We start from the raw sequence: 17,123 nt of genomic DNA, 5'->3' as shown, positions 1-17,123 counted from the left end.
CCTCCCAACTGTACATGTCTGTGTTTAGATTAGATTAGATTACAGTGTGGAAACAGGCCCTTCGGCCCAACAAGTGCACACCAACCCACCGAAGCGCAACCCACCCATACCCCTACATTTACCCCTTACCTAACACTACGGGCAATTTAGCATGGCCAATTCACCTGACCCGCACATCTTTGGACTGTGGGAGGAAACACGAGCACCCAGAGGAGACCCAGGCAGACACGGGGAGAACGTGCAAACTCCACACAGTCAGTCGCCTGAGGCGGGAATTGAACCCGGGTCTCTGGCGCTGTGAGGCAACAGTGCTAACCACTGTGCCACCGTGCCGTGTGTTGCCACCTGTGTTGGGTTTGTCCTGCCAATGGGACAACATACATCCAGGGATTGTGATAGTGGTGGCTGAGACATTGTCTGCAAGATATGGCTTCACAAGTATGACTGTGTCAGGCTGTTGCGAGATAGCGTCCCCAATTTTGGCATTAGCCCCCAGGTGTTGCTAAGGAGGACTTTGAAGGGACAGCAGGGCTGTGTTTGCTGTTATTGTTTACAGTCTCCGTGTTAATGCCGGGCAGTCCATAGTATTTCCCTGTTCACTTTTCAATAAAAAGGCATGGATTCAGCTGGCCTTGAAGTTATCAAAGTACAGTCTCTTAGTGCCATCTAGTGGAATGTGTATTCGGAACTTGCTGGAAACTTTTATGTAATTTATTTTAGGTTTGCAAAATTGAAATGAAACATTAAACCTTGCAAATTATGTGGGGTTTTATGACTTTAATTTTCACATTTTATTCAATAAATAATTTCCAAGTAAAAATGTATTTTAACAGTTTAACTGCTTTTGTGTTTTGTTTCTCCTCATCTCCATTTTACTGTTTCAATTCATCATGAAAGATGCATCTTTTCTGAATATTATTCTAACTACTGAGGTTTAATATTCCACATTATGGAACAGCAACTGACACATTCCGAGTCTAGATTCTAAAGACATTCTTTACCAAGCATAGTATTTCACTCAGTAGGCCGTGAGAGTGCGTGGGCTGAGCTGGGAGCCGATTTGCAGCCAGAGAAGAGCGGGAGCAGCGTGAGCGTGGGTTGGCCGGGAAGACGGGTCCTGGAGGCAAGTCCTTGACAGAGGCCAGTGCGTGGAGGCAAGTCCTTGACAGAGGCCAGTGCGTGGAGGCAACACGCTTTCAGGTTCTGAAACCCGGTGGGCACGGATCCAGTGAAAAAAGGACTATAACTTGAGTACCTTAAAGACACTTTTTATTCTCATTCTAGACTTTTTAAAGTATTCCCATGCTAGTCTTTTGTTTTACTACTTCAATTCTGTAACAGCACTTAAAGTATCTGTACCTAGGTACCCTGTACCCAAGATGGCACCAAGAGGCGACATTACAAATGTTCACTCTATTCATTCGAATGCACCTGACAACAAAGGCAATTCTATTCTCATAACATTATTTAACCATCAGGTTAAAACTAAGATGTGTTTTAGACAACAATATTTGGCTCCAGTGATTTGCTGAGCTGCTGGCAGAGAGGGTAACAAGATCACTCATCAGCAGTACTTCAAAAGTTAATTTTTATTAACTTTATTAACCACAGTGTGGTTGTATATTCATTAAATAATTAGAGCACACAAATGATAAAATGTTTACTTTGGAAACTACATGTCTTCACTATAAGTAAGGCTTCCATCACGTCGTTCCAGTAAGATTCTTAAAGCTTGACATTTGATTACCCTTTATTGTGCCATTCTGGTATTTCCATGTTCCTTACCAATTAGATTCTAACTTTCTAGTGAAAAAACAACAATGAATACCAATTAATATGGTGTGAACACATGCCTAGTTGGTGTTTGGTCATGCACATACCTTTTATTTAGAATTCTCACAGCTAACAAATGAGCAAACTTTTATGGGATTAGCCTGTGTTGGATTTAAATGTACATACTAGAGGGAAAGACTGATGTGAGAAACAGAAGGTGCTGGAGAAACTCAGCAGGTCTGATAGCAAATGTAGCAAGAGAAAGGGAGTTATCATGTTGAGCTCAATGACCCTTCATCAGAATGTCTACAAATGCTGCCAGATGTGTTGATTTTCTCCAGCACTTTCTGGTTTTATTTCAGATTTCCAGCATCTGCAGTTCTTTATTTTAGAGGCAAAAGACTTCTGTAATCCATTATATAGGCAGTGCTTTAAATGAGCAGATAGGAACAGCTTATTTTAATAATCACTGACACTCTATGACTATTTTCCCTTTTTAATGTTCTCATCCTGCTATATTTCCTTGAATTTTAACACCTATCAAAATTGAATATGAAAATTACAGGTCAGCAAATCCCCATTAGATGTCAGTTACTAATGGTATTATTAAATAAAACATTAAAATGTAACCATAGCTGTATCTGTCACTAACTTCCAGATCAAACTGGTAATCCAATATTAGTTCAAAGTGCTGTAAATTCAATGGAAGCATCTTATAGTTTTTAGCAACAGATGTAGTCCAACTTTCACAGCACTTAGAGAAAAAAGGAAATGCCATAATAACTGACTCTGTCTGATATTATTCTGACAAAAATCAATGTTTTGACTTGAAACCAATTGTCTTATAAAAGCACGACATCTCATTGTTATACTCAAGAGTTTAACGGTGACATTTGGAAATTATTAAAGCATTTGCAGAAAAAAAATTGGTTTAAGATAGCCTGAAGTCTGTGGCAAATTCATTAGTAATTGCCTTTCTTAAATATTTTAGTTATTTTGTAATGCATTATCAGCTTTTAAAAAATAATATTTGAAGCCATATTATTCATTCTGTCAGATATAATATCTCTTGTATCGCAGAATGAAATGATAAACTTCTGTAGTATCTATGAACAGATTGGTCAGCCTGAGAGATAAATTAATCTAGTTTGAGACTCACTGGCGCCACATTGCATTATAACTATTTTGATTGTACTTCACCAAATGCCTTCACCTTTTCTTTGTTCAATCAATACTTCTCCCATTAATATCTTTGCAATGAATGAAAAGATGTGGAAAGGAGTGTGAAAGAAAGGGTTTGGCTTACATTTTTATGTCCTGAATGCAGCTAAGATAATTGCTAAACTAAAATTATTACGGTGCAACGAGAGGCCATTTGCTCCATCATGTTAACACTGTTCTGGATGTGATGCTGTACTGTGCAGGAGATGGGACATTGATATGGCAGCCTCTCTTGTAAGGAGGACACACCAAAGATAAATCGTAGATGTATGCACAACACATAGAGATGTCCATAACTGTGGCCAAAAATCTTCTTGTATTATTTTACCTGCAATCTTTGGCCCAAAAAAACCCAAATGCACTAAGATAGAAATGTAAGAAAAAGGACTAAACACTTGTCCCTTTCAAAAGGTTATTGAGCAGGCAGGGCACCCATTTGTTGGAAGAAATGTATAGAGTAAGGGCAAACATTAATAGGATTGGTGAAATTCTTCATCTGACTGGATTTCAAAGAAATAATCGATAAAAATCATCAGTACAAATAATCAAGAGAATAATCAATTGGCCAGTCTAATGTGTGTAGCCTGCTCTTAATTCCAATAAATAAGAGCAGCAAATTGGAACATTTTGTTTCTGGCGTGCAATGTTCAACTCTTGTTCACTCAAAGTACCACCCCAACAAATAATTGCCACAATGTGGACTTTCTGAGTCCTTCTTTGCAAAGTTCCTCATTCAAATTTCTATCTCATGTTCACAACGCGTACAATTGTTGAGAACAGCAGAGACAAATATTTTCTAATTAATCTGTTCAGAGATGTTATTACACACATCTTGAACAGTTGGGACTTGAACTCAGCTCTTATGGCTCAAAGGGAGGGACACTACTACAAGAATCCTCAAAGAACAATATATACCACACATGTATTGCTAACAGTTGTGTCGTGAGGGTTTCATGTTCAACTGGTTCACAAGACTGGAAGACATGGTATTGTACAGAATGCTTCCAAAAGTAATCGGAAGGGCAGCTTTCATTTGTAATAACCATAAATGACATGGTAGTGCAAACAAAACTAATACCCTCCGAGTCTAATATTGACTGGAAACAACAGGTCACGGGATAATCCTATATGGAAGGACCAGGGATTGGAGCTGACAAGTAGACAGATGAAAGGTGAGGTGTACGATCTGGTAAGGCACTGACCTAGGGATGCAATTCCATAAAAATAACCCAACTTTATAAACAAATTTTATATTCTTTACACACTGTGCACTGTAACATCTTAGTTCTACAGACTATGCCCGGAATTATTTTATGATATATAACAATAAACATTTGACACAATTGCTATGTGCTAGCAAATAGACAGTTAAACCTAACAGTGGTAACATAGTTCATCACTTTCTCTTTCATTAGGGAATCCAACATATACAGATACCTATAAAACTCACCTTTAATAGGGCATCAGTAGATAAGTGACAAAAATATTTCTACAAACTGAGAAAAGTATTGGATATTCTCTTTTCCCAGGTTTTTTAAGAGGTTTTATGTGTTTTATACTGTACCTGGGTTTATCACATGATTGGAAGCAGGACCCTTCTTCTAGTCAGCAGCTCTGTTAATTTGGCTGAAAGGAAAAGAAAGGGTCACTGACATTCTGCCATTCATGTACCAGCACTGAACTGTTCCATGATGTGATGATACCAAGGCTTCAAGAAGTGTATTTTGTCCTGGCTTTTTTTGAATGAAGAGATATTGAGACAAAGGTACCAAGCAGTCTGTTCCCAGCTAATAAAATACATAGCTTGTGAGGCTTTGGGATCTTTTTTAAAAGTTGGAACAACAGAAGTAGCATGAAGGGGTGGGCTCAAGCTCCCACAGAACCAGCATTTTAGTTTAACTTTCAGCAGTTGCTAGGGGCTGGAAACTGGATATGGAAGCTGTTATTCCTCTCTATGTTACAGCTTAAAGCTGGGGTTCTCTTTTAGCTGCATGTAAGACAATTTATTTTCCTGAATTTGCTTTTGCCAAGGGTGTATTTATAGGATGTTACTATATTGGAACAGTTACTGTTTAGTAGTTAAATAATCTATTATTCTATAAAGATTTCCGATTGAGTTAAGTTATTCCAATTCTTCTTTATTTTGTTTGTATTTTAACTACAGTGTAAGAATAAAATGTGTTTTTGCTTCAAGTCTGGTGATATGACCAATTGACCTGTACCTGGAACACAATGCTTTATATTTGTTTTTAAAAATAAGAAAAAGTAAGGGTGTAGGCTATCTTCTTAATGTATTTTGATGGGGTTTGGTCTGGTCCATAACAATAGTAAGAAGCAAAATTGTTGGAAATGCTCAGCAAGTCTGGCAGTATCTGTGGAGTGGTCAACGAAGAGTTAATCTATCATCCATTCATCAGAAATGTTCATTGACCTGAAACACCAAGTCTACCTTTCTCCATGGATGGTGCCTTAACTGATAAGTTTTTTCCAATGTTTTCTGATATTATTTCAGATTTCCAGCATCTCATATTTTTTCTGTACGCTAATGTAAGTTATGGCAATGCAATCTCCTGTTCTTACATTCTTGTTTTTACTTCCTCAAATAAGTATTGTAAAAGATTGACCTTTATGATGACAGGAGTGATTATTGCAGGCTTTCAAATCAGTAACTTATCCATGGAATGATATTCATTTCTAGGATAATATTCCATGTCTCTGGAGGAAGTTCTGATTCATTGAATGCGATTTTAAGTAGTAACAGATAACTTATTCTGAACACACTCTCATTTGTATAGTCTTTAATTCCATTGTGAAGTCAGCAAAAAGTTAGGACCTATATACAAACATACACTATCTAGCCAAATCAAACCTGATCAGTTGAAGCATTTATTACAAATTAAGAGAAAGCGCTGGATCATCCTCAATAGAAAAATAATGTCTGACAAAAGTTCATTCCTAATATTTCAATTTACAGCCACTGCCTAGGCTCAGTCAATGTAAAGTTGGTTCTACAGCTTATATACAAATGTATGCATTAGGAACAGGAGTAGGCCACTTGAGCCCTCGAACCTGCTCCATTAGTGAATAAAATCATGACTTTTCTTATTGTTCTACATTCCCATCTACTCCAGGTTACCTTTCACTGCCTTGCTTTTCAAGAATATACCAACATTAATCTGAAAAATATTCAAAGACTTGGCTTTCACTTACTTTTGGGGGAGAGAAAATGGGAAGCCTTCAGAAATGAGATAACAAGAATCCAGAGAAAGTATATTCCTGTCAGGGTGAAAGGAAAGGCTGGTAACTATAGGGAATGCTGGATGACTAAAGAAATTGAGGGTTTGGTTCAGAAAAAGAAGGAAGCATATGTAAGGTATAGACAGGATAGATCGAGTGAATCCTTAGAAGAGTATAAAGGAAGTAGGAGTATACTTAAGAGGGAAATCAGGAGGGCAAAAAGGCGACATGAGATAGCTTTGGCAAATAGAATTGAGGAGAATCCAAAGGGATTTTACAAATATATTAAGGACAAAAGGGTAACTAGGGATAGAATAGGGCCCCTCAAAGATCAGCAAGTCGGTCTTTATGCAGAGCTGCAGAAAATGGGGGAGATACTAAATGAGTATTTTGCATCAGTATTTACTGTGGAAAAGGATATGGAAGATATAGACTGTAGGGAAATAGATGGTGACATTTTGCAAAATGTCCAGATTACAGAGGAGGAAGTGCTGGATGTCTTGAAACTGATAAAGGTGGATAAATCCCCAGGACCTGTTCAGGTGTACCCAAGAACTCTGTGGGAAGCTAGAGAAGTGATTGTTGGGCCTCTTGCTGAGATATTTGTATCAATAGTCACAGGTAAGGTGCCTGAAGACTGTAGGTTGGCAATTGTGGTGCCACTGTCTAAGAAGGGTGGTAAGGACAAGTGAGGGAACTATAGACCGGTGAGCCTGACTTCGGTGGTGGGCAAGTTGTTCGAGGGAATCCTGAGGGACAAGATGTACATGTATTTGGAAAGGCAAGGACTGATTAGGGATAGTCAACATGGCTTTGTGCGTGGGAAATCATGTCTCACAAACTTGATTGAGTCTTTTGTCGAAGTAACAAAGAGGATTGATGAGGGCAGAGCAGTAGTCTTGATCTATATGGACTTCAGTAAGGCGTTCGACAAAGTTCCCCATGGGAGACTGATTGACAAGGTTCCATCTCATGGAATACAGGGAGAACTAGCCATTTGGATACAGAACTAGCTCAAAGGTGGTGGTGGAGGTTTGTTTTTCAGACTGGAGGCCTGTGGCCAGTGGAGTGACACAAGGATCAGTGCTGGGTCCTCTACTTTTTGTCATTTACATAAATGATTTGGATGCGAGCATAAGAGGTACCGTTAGTAAGTTTGCAGATGACACCAAAATTGGAGATGTAGTGGACAGCGAAGAGGTTTACCTCAGATTACAACAGGATCTTGACCAGATGGGCCAATGGGCTGAGAAGTGGCAGATGGAGTTTAATTCAGATAAATGCGAGGTGCTGCATTTTGGGAAAACAAATTTTAGCAGGACTTATACACTTAATGTTAAGGTCCTGGGGAGTGTTGCTGAACAAAGAGACCTTTGGAGTGCATGTTCATAGCTTTTTGAAAGTGGAGTCACAGGTAGATAGGATAGAGAAGAAGGCGTTTGGTATGCTTTCCTTTATTGTTCAGAGTATTGAGTACAGGAGTTGGGAGGTCATGTTGCGGCTGTACAGGACATTGGTTAGGCAACTGTTGGAGTACTGCGTGCAATTCTGGGCTCCTTCCTATCGGAAAGATGTTGTGAAACTTGAAAGAGTTCGGAAAAGATTTACAAGGATGTTGCCAGGGTTGGAGGATTTGAGCTATAGGGAGAGGCTGAACAGGCTGGGGCTGTTTTCCCTGGAGCGTCGGAGGCTGAAGGGTGACCTTATAGAGGTTTACAAAATTATGAGGGGCATGGATAGGTAAATAGACAAAGTCTTTTCCCTGGGGTTGGGGAGCTCAGAACTAGAGGGCATAGGTTTAGGGTGAGAGGGGAAAAATATAAAAGAGACCTAAGGGGCAACCTTTTCACACAGAGGGTGGTACGTCTATGGAATGAGCTGCCAGAAGAAGTGGTGGAGGCTGGTACAATTGCAACATTTAAGAGGCATTTGGATGGGTATATGAATAGGAAGGGTTTGGAGGGATATGGGCCGGGTGCTGACAGGTGGGGCTAGATTGGGTTGGGATATCTGGTCAGCATGGACGGGTTGGACCGAAGGGTCTGTTTCCATGCTGTATATCTCTATGACTCTATGATCCCTGTCTTAAATGGGAGACCCCTGTGTTTTAACAGTGGCCAGTGATTCTAGATTCTCGAACAAGAGGAAACTTCCTTTTAACATCCACATTGTCAAGATCTCTGAAGGTTTTATATGTTTCAATCAAGTCACTTCTAACTCTTTAAACCCCAGTGAATACAAGCCTAGCATTTCTAACTTTTTCTCATAAGACAACCTGCTCATTCTTGGTCAGAGGTTAGTAAATCTCTCAATTGCTTCCAACACATTAACATCTTTCCCTAAATAAGGAGACTAATACTATACAAACGTGCTCTCTTCAATCACCTATATACCAATTTTTATGTTCAATCTCCCTCACTATAAACAGTAACATTCTATTAGCTTTCCTAATTGTTGTACCTGGGTACTAACCTTTATGACTCATATACTGGATCACACAGATCCCTCTGCATCTCAGAGCCCTATAATGTCTCCAAATTTTGAAAATATGATTCTTTTTTATTCAATATTGCTATGATGGACAAGTTCACCTTTTCCTACATTTGCCAGATATTTCACCACTCACTCAATCTATCAATATCTCTGTGTAACCTCCATATGTGCTTTTCATAATTTACCTTCCTTCCCTCCTTTGAATTGTCAGCAAATTGAACAAACATACCTTTGGCCTCTTAATGCAAGTCATTTGAATAAATTGTGTAAATGACTTTGATGAAAGGTCAAAGGATATATTTGCAAAATTTGCTGATCGCATAAAGATAGGCTTCCCATGATCTAAATTAATGAAGGTATCAAGTGCACTGTCCGTTAGCTCATGGACAATGTAAGGATGTTTATGAATATTAGGTAAATGAGAATGCAATCTGAATTTGATACAATGAGGTAATGATTCCTCATTTATCAGACGCTATTCAATTTTGATAATGCACCTTTATGTATTTAGCGGGGCTGATGCTAGATATATGTGTCCTGTGTGGCACTGGATCTCATTGGAGGCCAGGGGGTGGCACAATGGTTAGCACTGCTGCCTCACACCACCAGGGACACAAGTTTGACTCCAGCCTAGGGTGACTACCTGTGTGGAATTTGTACATTTTCCCTGTGTCTGTGTAGGTTTGCTGCAGGTGCTCCAGTTTCCTCCCACAGTCCAATGATGTGTAGGTTAGGTGGATTGGCCATGCTAAATTGTCCATGGTGACTAGGGATGTGTAGGTTAGATGGATTTGCCATGAGAAATTAGAGTCACAAGGATAAGATTGGGAAGAGGGCGGGATGCTCTTTGGAGGGTCAGTGCAGACTCGATGGGCCACATAGCCGATCCCACACTGTAGTGATTCTATTATTTGCCCTTAGTGTGTTTCTCTAGAATTGGAAAGAATATGGCTAACAGTCAGGTTGGCACCCTGCTTCACAGTCTGGAACTTGGGGGCCCTGATGGATGGGGTAGTAGAGGGGAGGGAAGAATGCTTTTCTGTGGCGGAGAATTCCACAGTCTCACCATTCTCAGAGTGAAGACACTTTTCTTTATTTCAGTCCTAAATATCCTACCTGGTATTTTTAGACTAGGAGCCATTAAGATCTGCAAGAGACCAACTCCTCCAATCACCTGCTACTCTACTACCTCAGAGGAAGTAATCACTCAGAGGATGTGCTGACGACACTGCCTCCTCCATAGCTCAGGTACTGACACCTACCTCTGTGGTTACTTTAGCTGTATTCAAGTTGGAGCACATTGCTGGCATGCCTCTGCTGATAGCCAAGGAAGAACTACCTCCAGTTGCATATAGAAGTAGTGGGAGGGCAAGGAGAAAGAAACCTTCTGACAACACGTGGGTGATACAGTGCTTCTTCATTGTACATCGATTGAGGATTTGTAACCTTCATAGTTGGTCTAGGCATGAGGTGAACTTGTAGAATCTTGTGATTGCCGATGTCTTGAATCTATCAGTGTGTGATTAGGCAATTGCCTTTTGAGGGCGTCACATAGTCTACATGTGGAGTGCGCTCCTACCAACCCTGTGTGTGCTAGCAACCATTTCTCATGTTGATTACGCAGTTGAGCATCAGATGAGGATCACTGGACAGAGTGAGTTGTAGACTCTGACTGTTACTCTCGGTGTACCCTGTTAGTTTGAGCCTAGTCATGTTCAACCTGTTTAACCACTTATTTCTCCAATTTCCCTCCAAGTCTCAGGCCTACTGCACAGTAAATCCCTGCATCATAGAAACATAAAAACACAGAAACTAGGACCAGGAAGAGGCTATTTGGCCCTTCAAGCATGCTCTGCCCATCATAATGATCAACGCTGATCTTCAATCTCTATGCTATATTCTTGCTGTCTCCTCTTATACCTTGATTCCACCTTTATCTAACAATCTATCTGTCTCCTTCATAACTTCAGTGAATTGGCCTCCACAATCTTCTGTGGTAGGCAAGTCCACATGTTCACTAGTTTTTGAGTGAAGAATCTTTTCCACACCTCAGTCCTTACCCTAAAGCTGTCCCTAAACAGAGAAACTATCACCCCTGCATGTTGTTGATCCAGCCTTGTTAGAATTTTATACAATTCAATCAGAACCCCTCTCATCTTTCTAAACACTAATGAATACAGATCCAGTCTCTTCTCGTTGGACAGTCCTGCCATCCCTGGTATCAGCCTAGTGAACCTCTGTCACACTCTCTCTATAATAAGTATATCCTTTCTCAAGTAGGGAGACTAATACTGCATGCAATACTCCAGGCATGGTCTCACCAAAGCTCTGTATAACTGCAGTAATGACATCCCTGAACTCAAGTCCTCTTGCAGGGAAGGCCAACATAGGATTTGCTTTCTTAATTGCTTGCTGCACCTATCTGTCTGCTTTCATTGACTTCTGTACAAGGGCACCCATCACATTTCCGACATCCCTCCCCCAAGTCCCTCCTCCCTACCTTTTATCTTAGCCTGCTGGATAAACTTTCCTCATTCCTGAAGAAGGGCTTATGCCCGAAACGTCGATTCTCCTGTTCCTTGGATGCTGCCTGACCTGCTGCGCTTTTCCAGCAACACATTTTCATTTCTGTACAAGGGCACCCAGACCCCTTTGTACACCCACATCTCTCATTATATCACCATTCAAATAATACACTACCTTTCTGTTTTTCAAACTGAAATGTATACCATCACATTTATCTGCATTGTACTGCATTTGCCCACTCGCTCAACTTGACTAAATCATCTTGAAGCCTCCTTGCATCCTTCTTACAAATCACAGTCCTGTCCAGTTTTGTATCATCAGTAAACTTGGAAATGTTTGCATTTGGTTCCCTCACGAAATATTTATATATATTTCGAATAGTTGGGGCTCAATCACTGATCCTTGTGGTACCTCTCTGGTCATTGCCTGCACCTGGAAAAAGATCCACTAATTCCCATTATTCATTTCCTGTCTGTCAACTAATTCTCAATCCATGCCAATATATTACCTGCTATTCCACGGGTGTTTTCAATTTGTCCATTAACCTCTTTTGTCAAAACTTCTGAAAATCAAAATGCACCACATTGTTTTATTAACTGTTCTCCTGATCTACTCTACTAGTCACATCCTCAAAAAACTCCAGTACATTTGTTAAACATGATTTGCTGCCTTTTTCTAATCCCATTAATCCTTTCCAAATATTCAGTTCTCACATCTTTTATAATGGACTAACATTTTCCCCAGGACTGATTGTAGACTAACTGGACTGTAATTCTATTAGTTCTCTCCTTTCCTCTTTAAATACTGAGGCCATATTTGTCACCCTCCAAAGTATATAAGATTTGGAAAATTATTCACTGTCACCTTTGCATCAAAGCCATGATGTGGCAGTGCTGGTTTTGGACGGGGGTGGACAAACTTAAAAATCACACAACACCAGGTTATAGTCCAACAGGTTTATCTGGAACTACTAGTTTTTGGAGTGCTGATCCTTCATCTACCCGAAAATATTCCAAAAACTAGTACTTCCAAATAAACCTATTGGACTATAATCTGGTGTTGTGTGATTTTTAACTCTTCCCATCAAAGATAGGGTGGTGGTGTCTATTGAAGACTCTGCTTCCTAAAATACTCCCTGCCTTCCTATGTTATATCAGCTCCCTACCTTGAGTCTAGAGTTGTTCTCCTTTACAGTGATTCCCCCCTTTGCTGCTTCCTATCCACAAACTTGATTTCCCCAATGTAGCATGGCACTCCCATAATCCATCTCTTGATGTCTAGCAGCCAAACCACAAGATTGACCATGAGCCAGTCCCCTAATGATTTGGCAGGACAGTCCCAACTGATCAGACCCCTTACAGATATCTGTACAGCTCCCTTACTGACCTCTTGGAAATCCCTGGACCTGTTCGGCTATGACCTGCGGACTGACACTGGCGCAACCTGCAGACTGTAAGGGCATGGATTGTACCAAGCAGCCAATCCCTGCACTAATATCGGATGACATCCTTGACTGAGTGTGGCAGCAGCCCCTGACCTCCTACAGTCCCCTTTGACTGGACAAAGTACTACGTCCTTAGACATGGCAATTTAGTTGAAGCACATGAAGGATATTCGCCACATAAGCCGCTGGCAGATGCTAGGTGTGAAACTGATATAGCACTGTGCTGTAAAGGGTTCATCTCTTGACTGTCCACTCTATGTTTTCTGTTGCAGTGACTTCGAAAGCAGAAACGAATACATCATCTCACCAATTGGCATATGTGGAACCAGGAATGTAATTAGTCAGTGCTTGGGGGCTGACAAGCTGCCTGCTTTTCTATCTGTGCTAAAAGGTAAAGCAAGGCAGAAAGACTGTGAGCCTGTAAGTTTGGAGTAAAGTGAAAATCTGTTGCAAGGCAAGGCAAAGCAGAGGTGCAGTGAGCAACTGGGGGAAAATTAGTGAGCACTAAGAGAGCAAGCAAAAGGACTCAGGGGTGCACCCTGCTCCAATGCAGAAGATGGGTGTCTGCAACAATGCATGGTGAGCTCCAAAATACAGTAGTTAAGTGGTGAATTGTGCTATGTTCGTCTGAGCTGTGCCATGATGATGGTGAAGCTGGTGTTTTGCCAATGCCAGCATCTGTGGACAGAGTATGCAAGTGGTCACTGCCCATGGATGCACTCTGAGATGGAGACCTGGAGAGAGCACTGACGAGTTGCAGCCGCCAGGTAACTGCGCTGGCTTTCAAGTTGGGAATTTCTCTCCAGTGCCTGAGGGAGTTGGAAACCTGGATGGAAATGTGGTGAGATGGGCTGATTATGAGATGCAAGTAGTGTTCTTGGTGCTTACTAGTAAGATTTTTATCCAGCCATTGAAATCTTAATGAGAAAATTAGGCTATTTTCCCTTGTCGTTAAGAATGTCATTTTCATTTTCCTCCTCCTCATCTCCCAAATTGCTTGCTATTGCCCACATTATTTAAAGAGGAGAAAGTGAGGACTGCAGATGCTGGAGATCAGAGCTGAAAATGTGTTGCTGGAAAAGCGCAGCAGGTCAGGCAGCATCCAAGGAACAGGAGAATCGATGTTTCGGGCATAAGCCCGAAGAAGGGCTTATGCCCAAAACGTCGATTCTCCTGTTCCTTGGATGCTGCCTGACCTGCTGCACTTTTCCAGCAACACATTTTCAGCCCACATTATTTAAATGCTGGGTCACCATTACTGAAACTAACGTTCAATTCCTCATTTATTCATTAAATTGGAATTTTACATGCTGAGATTCGAACACATGCACCCACTATATTAATTTAGGCATCTGAATTACTAGTCTAGTGACATCACGACTATACATCCATCTCTCCCTCCCAGTATTTTACAATGTCAATGGTGCTGCAGAAATTGTTGGCTTTACCTGATAATGTAAATCGATCCATTTTACATTGTTCCTGATTTTTAGTCTTATTATCATGTCACAGTGACTACCCTACCACTTGCATTTATTTTATTCATCCAAACCAAGATAGATGTGGTTAAATCGAGAAAGATAAACACATCGTTCTCCTCCTGTTTAAACCAATATACACTGATCATTGACAGTTTTGACATCCTGTCTCGTTGTGTCTGATAGAGACACTAGTATCAGGAATAGTTGTTTACCAGCCATGAATCAAACATCAATCAGCAGATTTTTATGACACGTAATGTAAGGACACACTTCTGCTCAATGCTACTTCGTCATATTTTCCTCACACCTTGTCTTGACTGTGATGTACATAATGAAACAAACATACTAGTCATAGAAGGTATTTCTAAACTCACAAGTGTTAATTAAAAGTTTTGATAACCACACTTACATCTTGAGATGAATGCAAAGATTGATTCTGTCAAGTCTTTTAACTAGATCTGTTTCAATCCAAGGCAGAATGGAAAGAAAAAGAAGCAGAGATCTTTGAAATCATACCTTTTTCCCCTTTTAGATTTCCTTGAGATTCTGGAATGTCTCCCTGTGCTGAGATTAGGTTTTGGAATGTCTAGCCAATGGTCATGGTGGGCAATGTAAGGTGATCTAAGGGGTAATCTAATTGAAGTTTATCTGATGATGAAGTAATGAATGGGTAGGTAAAGATAAATTGTTTCCTCTTGTGGAAAAGTACAGAAGAAGGAGGTACAGCCTTGATACTGGCTCCTGCTGTGTGTTGCAACATCCAATCATTCTATAAGTTGTCATATAAAATACTTCACAGTTTGGATGTTACATGATTATATCAGCAGATCCATTTCTCAAACAAATTTAGCAATGGATCTTCCTATATTAAAACATAGTGGAAATAAATAATACCGTGAAGCAGATTAAATGTGATCTCACCATGATCCTCATAACCGTGGGTCATGGCAGATTCATAGAATAGCTGTTCCCGGAACTGTGCTTATCCAGCAACCTTTGTTCCATCACCCGCACCTTTTAGCTGTAAAAATCGTCTGACAAGGCAAATGGCAGTCAAAACATTTTGATGCAACAGTGCCCCCTTCTGACTGTTAAATATGTAAATCTAATCTGTGTGGAGGGTCTTCTGGCTCATTTGGCTGGATGGCTGGTTTGCAACTCAGAGCAATACCAGCAGTATGTGTTCAACTTCATTCCTTACCTGAAGCATGGTGACCCTCAGGTTAACCTACCACCAGTCGTCTCACTCTAATGAGCAAGTAGGATTATGGCAACTTTACTTTTATATGTAAGCAGAGACTTGTGTGGTACTTACGGATAGTTGCATTGTCACAGGCGCTGTCTTGCAGATGAAACATTAAATTAAATTTCCATATGTCACAGAATTCCTGAATGGGCAGGAAGAGGTCTTTCAGCCTATTGTACAGCACTGGCTCTTCAAACATGCATTGCTACTGAGTGTCAATCTCCTGTCTTTTCCTCATAGCTTCACACACTATTTCCAGATAAATCATCACCTAACCACTCATAAATGCCTTAATTGAAACTTCCTCCACCACCTTTCCAGGTAGTGCATTCCATACCCTAACTACAGAGTATCATTCTCCACCACCATCTTGAACCTTATAGCATAATGATCACTGTCTCCTAAATTTTCCCCCACTGACTCTTGATTCACTTGTCCCACCTCAATTCCAAGGATCAGATCCAACAGTGCTGTCCTGTCCTGTTGGACTGGGCATTCCTGATGAAGGGCTTAGGCCAGAAATGTCAACTCTCTTGCTCCTCGGATGCTGCCTGACCTGCTGTGCTTTTCTGGTTCCATAATACTGTAGGAAAGTCTCCTGAACAAACTTAGGAATACCTATCCCTCACTGCACCTTACAGTACCAGTATCCCAGTCTACATTTGGATAATTAGGTGGAGAAGGCAAAGGCTGCTAGATGCTGTCGAAAAGTTTCCAGGAAAAAGCAGAAGCAGATGTTGCATGATGGATCCTCATCAAGGCTCACCGGGGTGTAAGATTCAGCCGGTGGTTTTGCTGCCACTATCCTCATTGATATCCCTGCAGGGTCTGCTTGGACCACAAAGAGGAAAACTACTTGGTAGTCTAATGAGAAGAGGTTGTTGTCTTAAACAGGGTGTAGTTTATTGCATAATAGCGGCTAGCAACAAGTTACACTGATATGATGGACACTGTAACTAAAACTATGATTGCGATCTTGATGTTAGATTCTTACTCCTTTGCAGTGCAAAGCTATTTACCCCTGCACTCTCTATTCCACCACATGGGTATGATATTAACACGTTGTGTGTAGTTAATGTACTACTCAACATTGTCTGTTTTATCTCCTTATACAATAGTTGAAGATACAGTTGAAGAACTCTCATTTGCAGATAATCTCAATAACCTCAATTCCCTGAGTCTTTTCATCTTCTCTGCCCTTTTTTCTTTCTCCATCATTTTTGTATTGTTTACACATAATCAGGACACTTGTAAAATAATTCTCATGACTATAGATATGTCATGGTAAAAGTTTCATACTTCAGGGAAGGCATTTTAATAAGGTTGAATTCATACAGTGTGCAGTTTGTGTGGTAGGTCTATTGTCAATGTAATTTGAAATATCAGACACTTTTATAGATATTGTGATACACCCAAAAGCCTTTCCACGTGCAACATAAAGAAACAAGAACATCTTTCAAAGTTTCACTTTCTGTTTCCAGAACTCAGCCACAGAATGTGTCTATTTTTATTTTTAAGGCTCTTTATAGACCACTTGGGTGAAAGACCCATGGCACATTTGGTGGGCCAGTTGTAAAAATGAGGTAAGGCACTCTCCACATCCCACTTTTTTTTTTTGAAAAGGAGCTACGTGATTATTCTAGTGTTTCATCTTTTCAAGAGGACATGACTAACCTCCTCTAGATGCCTTAATTTACAGATA

General features: G+C 40.5%; 1 long non-coding RNA gene across 1 annotated transcript; it reads right to left on the bottom strand.

The window, feature by feature from the left end:
- Nucleotides 1–1,015: 1,015 nt before the first annotated feature.
- On the bottom strand, nucleotides 1,016–14,775 carry LOC122551149. The gene is made up of 3 exons (XR_006312034.1): nucleotides 14,692–14,775; nucleotides 4,559–4,620; nucleotides 1,016–1,803 (listed from the first exon to the last, which is right to left on the bottom strand). It is a non-coding gene; the product is annotated as an uncharacterized LOC122551149 (long non-coding RNA).
- Nucleotides 14,776–17,123: the final 2,348 nt, after the last annotated feature.

Source organism: Chiloscyllium plagiosum, chromosome 6, assembly GCF_004010195.1.
Source record: "Chiloscyllium plagiosum isolate BGI_BamShark_2017 chromosome 6, ASM401019v2, whole genome shotgun sequence".
NCBI lineage: Eukaryota > Metazoa > Chordata > Chondrichthyes > Orectolobiformes > Hemiscylliidae > Chiloscyllium > Chiloscyllium plagiosum.
This window is presented reverse-complemented; position numbering and strand designations above follow the sequence as displayed.